The sequence below is a fragment of the Aotus nancymaae genome, unplaced genomic scaffold (assembly GCF_030222135.1).
Source record: "Aotus nancymaae isolate 86718 unplaced genomic scaffold, 86718_ANA_hifiasm-v0.15.2.pri h1tg000017l, whole genome shotgun sequence".
Classification (NCBI taxonomy): domain Eukaryota; kingdom Metazoa; phylum Chordata; class Mammalia; order Primates; family Aotidae; genus Aotus; species Aotus nancymaae.
The window spans coordinates 11705259-11712657 of NW_026988429.1; positions in this window are offsets into that span (position 1 = coordinate 11705259).

Here is a 7399-nt window from a genome sequence, read left to right on the forward strand (position 1 = left end):
TTTTTTTTTTAAAGACAGGGTTTCACCATGTTGGTCAGGCTGGTCTTGAACTCTCGACCTCAGGTGATCCATCCGCCTTGGCCTCCAAAGTGCTTGGATTACAGGCGTGAGCCACCACGCCCAGCCACGACTATGGAGATCTCAAAGACAGGGGCAAGGACTCTTCTTCTTGGGTCATCTCTTGTGAGCTGGACTCTGAGCTGGGCTCCAAAGCAGCCCCTCAGCTGTGGCTGAGGATGCTGGCTGAATGCAGTGAGAGTGGGAGAGGGTCTGCTGTTCTGCCAGGGGTACCCTGAAACCCTGAGGTTTCTCCCAGGATGCACACACATCCCTGTCCACCAAACCCACTGGCCCACGGGCCCAGTGCCTCGTGAGTTCTTCTCTGTGCAGTTGGCTCAGTTAATGCCCCTGCTCGGAAGACCAAGGCTGTGGGTTGGCTCCCTTGGGGTGGGGCCTCCTGTGGTGAGACATTCTGTTCCTCCACCTTGAACTGAACACAGTGTTGCACATTACAACAGGATGACAAAAAGAGACTGTCCCTCCGTGAAATGGAAAATGCACAGTTCTCTAGCGGAAAGGGTGACTCCTCCTGCGATCCCCTCCTCCTCCCGGTTCCTTCTCACCCCACCTCTATGATCTGTGGGGTTTTTCTGCGGCGAGCCCTTATCTGTGGTATCTTCATATTCTGTCTTTGACGTGAATATTAACTTCAATAAAGCAGGTCTTGGCTGGGCACAGTGTGACTCATGCCTGACATCCCAGCACTTTGGGCAGCTGAGGCAGGTGGATCACCTGAGGTCAGGAGTTTGAGACCAGCCTTGCCAACATGGTAAAACCCCATCTCTACTAAAAAAAAAATTAGTCGGGCCTGGTGGTGCATGCCTGTAATGCCAGATACTTGGGAGGCTGAGGCAGGAAAATCACTTGAACCTGGGAGGCAGAGGTTGCAGTGAGCTGAGATCACACCACTGTGCTCCAGCCTGGGCGACAGAGCCAGACTCCATCACAAAAAAATAAAAATAAATAGACCCGGCGCAGTGGCTCATGCCTTTAAATCCCAGCACTTTGGGAGGCTGAGGTGGGCAAATCACTTGAGGTCAGGAGTTCAAGACGAGCCTGGCCAACATGGCGAAACCCCGTCTCTTCTAAAAATACAAAAATTAGCCAGGTGTGGTGGCGTATGCCTGTAATCCCAGCTACTTGGGAGGCTAAGGCAGGAGAATCGCTTGAACCTGGGAGGCAGTGGTTGCAGTGAGCCGAAATTATGCCACTGCACTCCAGCCTGGGTGACAGTGAGACTCCATCTCAAATAAATAAATAAATAAACAAACAAATAAAAGCAGATCTCTCTCTCTCAACATCACAGAGTGCAAAGAATCAGTTTCTCAGGAAATGGGATGATAAGAAGGCTTTGGGCCGGGTACGGTGGCTCAAGCCTGTAATCCCAGTACTTTGGGAGGCTGAGGCAGGTGGATCATGAGGTCAGGAGTTCAGGATCAGCCTGGTCATCATAGTGAAACTCCATCTCTACTAAAAAATACAAAAATTAGCTGGGTGTGGTGGATGAGTTTTAAATTTTATTTTTATTTAAAAAAAAAAAAAGAAGACTTCAGAAGGTATGAGCTGTGCCTGATTAGTAATGCAAAAGGGACAACAGAAACTTTTATTTCAGAGAGCAGCTGCCATGGCTGTTTTGTGAAACCAGGCTCAGTTCTAGGGTGGATTTGAGGACATTATTGGGGTGAGAGTCTGGGAAGGGATCCCTGAACCAGAAGGGCTCTGACTTGAGAGGATCAGAAGGCCATGTTGCTGGAGGGAGAACAGGTCAAGTCAGGGGGCTGGAATCAGAGAGGGGATTCCTGAGGATGAAGGGTGAGGGGATGGCGAATCTATTGTGTGACAGGTCACGGGGCACAGAGAAAGGATCTGGAGGCTCTGTTTGGGTGTTTCTACCAACTGAAAATTCGTGTACTCACCAAAGAACTCATCTGTTCCAACACTTGGGACCCCTTCCTGCTTCCTCATTCTGCCCAAGGTGTCACCGTAGTGAAGGGCCGGCGTCTCACCAGACACTTCCCAGGCTCCCCAGAGACCAAAGCTCTATTGTGCACTGTCAGGCCCCACCTGCCTACCTGGAATTCCATCCATGGTCTCCTGCCAAGTGCTGCTCCCCACCACACCCTCATCACTTGTTCCCTCCTGATTTTCCCTGCAGGTGGCTGTGTGAGGGGAAGAGGACGACTGCTGCATTACATTGGATGGAATGGCTGTTCCACCATTGGCCACTAAAAATGGCAGCCTCTGTCAGGCTCATGTCTGTAATCCCAGCACTTTGGGAGACTGAGGCAGGAGGATCTCTTGAGCCCAAGAGTTTGAGACCAGCCTGAGCAAGAGAGAGATCCCCATCTCTACAAAAAAAATTTTTTTTTTATGGGGTTTCACCATATTGCCCAGGCTGTTCTCGAACTCATGACCTCACATGATCCGCCCGCCTATGCCTCCCAAAGTGCTGGGATTACAGGCGTGCGCCACTGTGCCCGGCCGAGAAATCCTGTGTGATTCCACTCCTCAGAGGTCCCTAGCATCCTCAGTCACAGAGACAGAAAGTAGGATGGGGGCTGCCAGGGGCTGGGGACTGGAAGGGGAGTGAGTGTTTCATGGGGACAGAGTTTCAGGTTTTTTTGTTTTTTTTTTTGAGAAAGAAAGAAAGAGAAAGAAAAAGGGGGAGAGAGAACAGGAGTCTTGCTCTATTACCCGGGCTGGAATGCAATCTAAAAATAGGTATTAAAAACCTCTTTTATGCTGATAATTGTGCTTAACAATGGAGATAGGAAGGAATAAGGGAAGAAAATAACAAACAAACAGCCAACCAATATTTCATTTAAGTCCGTGAAATGCTATGCAAATGCTGAAGAGTGATTTACTTCCAATTATGTAGTCACTTTCAAAATAGGTGTAATATGGTACTGAGAAAAATGTATGTTCTGTGGACCTGGGGTGGAGAATTCTATAAATATTCACTAAGTTTACTTATTCTAGGTCTAAGTTCAAATCATAGATGTCCCAATTAATTTTCTATGTCGTTGATCCGTCAAATATTAACAATGTGGTGTCAAAATCTCCCGCTATTATTGTGCGGGAGTCCAGGTCTCTTTATAAGTCATTAAGAACTTGTCTTATGTATCTGGGTGTTCCTATATTGGGTGCATATATATTTATAATCATTAACTCCTGTTATTGCATTGATCCTTGTACCATTATATAATGTCCTTCTTTGTTTCTTTTAGTCTTTGTTACTATTAAAGTCTATTTTGTCAGAGACGAAAGTTACAACTCCTGTTTTTTTTTTTTTTTTTGCTCTCCATTTAATTGGTGAATCTTCCTCCATCCCTTTGTTTTGAGTCTTTGTATATTGTTGCTTGTGAAAATAGATCTGGATACAGTGTACCGATGGGTTTTGACTTTTTATTCAATTTACCTGTCTGTGTCTTTGATTGGGGCATTTAATCCATTTAAATTTAGAATTAATATTAATATTTGTGAGTTCAATATTGTCATTTAATGCTAGCTGGCTATTTTTCCCATTAGTTGATGTAGATTCTTCATTATAGAGATACTCTTTACGTTTTGGTAAGTTTTTGGGATGACTGATACTGGTTGTTCCTTTCTGTTTGTAGTGCTTCTTTCAGAAGCTTTTGTAAAGCAGGCCTGGTGGTGATGAGATCTCTGAGTGCTTGCTTGTTCGTGAAAAATTTTCTTTTTCCTTCACTTATGAAGCTTAGTTTGGCGGGATATGAGATACTGGGTTGAAAATTCTTCTCTTTGAGGATATTGAATATTGACCCCCACTCTCTTCTAGTTTGCAGGGTTTCTGCTGAGAGATCTGCTGTGAGTCTGATAGGCTTCCCTTTATAGGTAACCCGACCTTTCTCTCTAGCTGCCCTTAGAATTTTCTCCTTTATTTCAACCTTGGTGAATCTAACGATTATGTGTCTTGGAGTTGCTCTGCTTGAGGAATATCTTTGTGGTGTTCTCTGTATTACCTGGAGTTGAGTATTGTCCTGCCTTACTAGGTTAGGAAAGTTTTCCTGAATAATATCCTGAAGAATATTTTCCAGCTTGGATTCATTCTCTTCATGACATTCAGGTACACCTATCAAATGTAAATTAGATCTTTTCACATAGTCCCATATTTCTTGGAGACTTTGCTGATTCCTTTTTACTCTTTCTTCTCTAATCTTGTCTTCTCGTTTCATTTCATTAAGTTAGTCTTCGACCTCTGATACCCTTCCTTCTGCTTGATCAATTCGACTGTTAAAACCTGTGCATACTTCGTGAAGTTCTCGTATTGTGTTCTTCAGTTCCATTAATTCACTTATATTCCTCTCTAAGTTGTCAATTCTTGTTAGCATTTCATCAAACCTTTTTTCAAAGTTCTTAGTTTCTTTTTTTTTGAGACGGAGTTTTGCTCTTGTTACCCAGGCTGGAGTGCAATGGTGTGATCTCGGCTCACCGCAACCTCTGCCTCCTGGGTTCAAGCAATTCTCCTGTCTCAGCCTCTCGAGTAGCTGGGAATACAGGCGCATGCCACCATGCCCAGCTAATTTTTGTATTTTTAGTAGAGACGGGGTTTCACCTTGTTGACTAGGATGGTCTCGATCTCTTGACCTCGTGATCCACCTGCCTCAGCCTCCCAAAGTGCTGGGATTATAGGCATGAGCTACTGCGCCTGGCCGTTCTTAGTTTCTTTACATTGGGCTAGAGCATGTTCTTTTAGCTCACTAAAGTTCCTTATTATCCACTTTCTGAAGCCTAAATCTGTTATTGGAAGGCACTCGTTCTCCATCAGGCCTTGTTTTCTTGTTGATGAGGAACTGTGATCACCTGTAGAAGGAGAGGCATTCTGATCTTGGGTATTCTCAGCCTTTTTACGCTGGTTTCTTCCCTTCATTGTAAGTTCATCCACCTGTCGTCTTTGTAATTGCCTACTTTCAAATTAGGTCTCTGAGTGGACGTCCAACTTGTTGATTCCCAGCGCCGAAATCTGAGCAACCCACTGCACTGGCCAAAACAGTGGCATTAAGATTCGTGGAGCTTTTCTGCCCGGGAATCTCTGGTCTGACTTCCCTCTTGAGTCCCTTCTTCAATCAGGTAAATGGGCGACTCTGCCTTCCCGGAGCTCCAAACGTCGATCAAAAGGGGACCCAATCCTGTTTACTCTGCACCAAGAACCGCCACGCTGGGGTGCCGGCAAAACCATGACACCGGCCACAAAAGTCGCCCTGGTGACCTGTGGGGCTCCTGTGCTGGGAATCTTCTGGTCCGTGGATAACAAAAATTCGTCTGAAAGTGTGGCGTCCTCTCATTCTGTGCGCTTTCTCTGGGAGCTACAATCCCGAGCTGCTAGTGATCAGCCATCTTGGATCTCTCTCTCTACAAAAATGTTTAAAAAAAGAATGGTGGCTGGGAGCAGTGGCTTACACCTATAATCCCGTTGCTTTGGGAGGCTGAGGAGAGCAGGTTGCTTGACCTCAGGAGTTCAAGACAAGCCTGGGAAACACAGTGAGACACCACCTCATTTAAAAAAAAAGATAAAAATAAATTTAAAAGAATTAACCAGGTGTGCTGGTGTGTGCCAATTATCCCAGCTACTCAGGAGGCTGAGGCGGAAGGATGACTTGAACCTGGGAAATGGAGGCTACAGTGAGTTGTGATCGTGCCATTTACTGCACTCCCGTCTGGGCAACAAAAAAAGGCAGGCTGTCTTCAATGGAGCCATAATGACACCGTGCCTCCAGAGTAACTGTTGACAAAGTGCCCTAGTAGAATCACCCATCTATAGCATGAATTCAGTCTATCAACAACACTAGTAACAGAAACACAAGGGTTCACATTTTATTTTTTTAGAGACAGGGTCTTGCTATGTAGCCCAGGCTGGCCTTGAGCTCCTGAGCTCAAGTGATCCTCCAGCCTAAGCCTCCCGAGTAGCTGGGATTACAGGTGTGCTCCACCATGCCCAGTTGGGATCATGTTTATTCAACACATCCTTACTCGGCCTCTGAGACACCACCCTTTCTTGGTTCTTCTTTTACGTCACTGGCGCCTCTTTCTCCATGTGTATTTCCAGTTTCTCTTCATTTTCCTAATGTCAAAATACTACAGGGCCCCAGGAGTCAGTCCTCTGCCCTTGCTCACACTCCAGGTGACCTCATCCAGGCTCATGGTTTTAAAATCAATCTCTCTATGATGACTTATCCTAAATTTGTATCTCTAGTCCTGACCTGTCCCCTGAACTCTGAGTTTGAATATCCAACTGCCTACTTAATACCTTGACCTGGGTGTCTAACAGACACCGCTGGCACAATATCCAAAATCAAACTTTTGTTTTTATCCCAGACCTGCTCCTTCTGCAGCCTTCCCTAGCTCAGTAAATGCTATCTTCACCTTCTCCATGCTCAGACCAAAACCAGAAAAGGACTCTTCCTTGAACTGTTTCGTTTACTCACAATTGACATTTAATATCCCAGCAAGACTGGACATGGTGGCTCATGCCTGTAATCCCAACACTTTGGGAGGCTGAGGCAGGAGGATCACTTGAGTACAAAAGTTTGAGGCCAGCCTGGGCAACATGGCAAAACCCTGTCTCTACAAAAAATACAAAAGTTAGTTGGGCATGGTGGTGCTTGCATGTACACCCAACCACTTGGGGGGCTGAGGTGGGAGGATCCCCTGAGCCTGGGAGGTTGAGGTTGTAGTGAGCTGAGATTGCAACCACCATACTCCAACCTGAGTGACAGAGCAAGACCCTGTCTCAAAAAAAAAAAAAAAAAAAAAATCGGCTGGGCATGGTGGCTCACGCCTGTAATCCAAGTACTTTGGAGGCCCAGGCGGGCAGATCACCTGAGGTCGGGAGTTCAAGACCAGCCTGACCAACATGGTGAAACCCCGTCTTAAAAAAAAAAAAAAAAAAAAGAAAGGAAAAAAAAATCAGTAAACCCTGTTGGCTCTACCTTCAAAATATACCTACCACTGCCCCTGCTGCCACTAATCCTAGCCACTGCAGTCTTGACCACGGCCTACCAGGCCTTGTGTGATCTGGCCCACTGCCACCTCTGTGGCTCCATCCCCTGCCACTGCCTTTTCCCTTGACCCCTGCCACACTGGCCTCAGACACTGCAAGCCCACTCTTGCCTTGAGTGCATTGCTGTCTTCTTGGCCTGGAATTCTCTCTCCCAAACACTCACAAAGCTGGCTCTTCTGTTTCTCTCTGGTCTCCGCTCAGATGTCACCCCTCAGCGAGGCCTCCCCACACTACTCTAAGACAGGCAAGTCTTCCCACACTTCACATTCTAGATTCTTCCTCTTTGCATTTTTTTCATATTATATGTGTATGTGTACA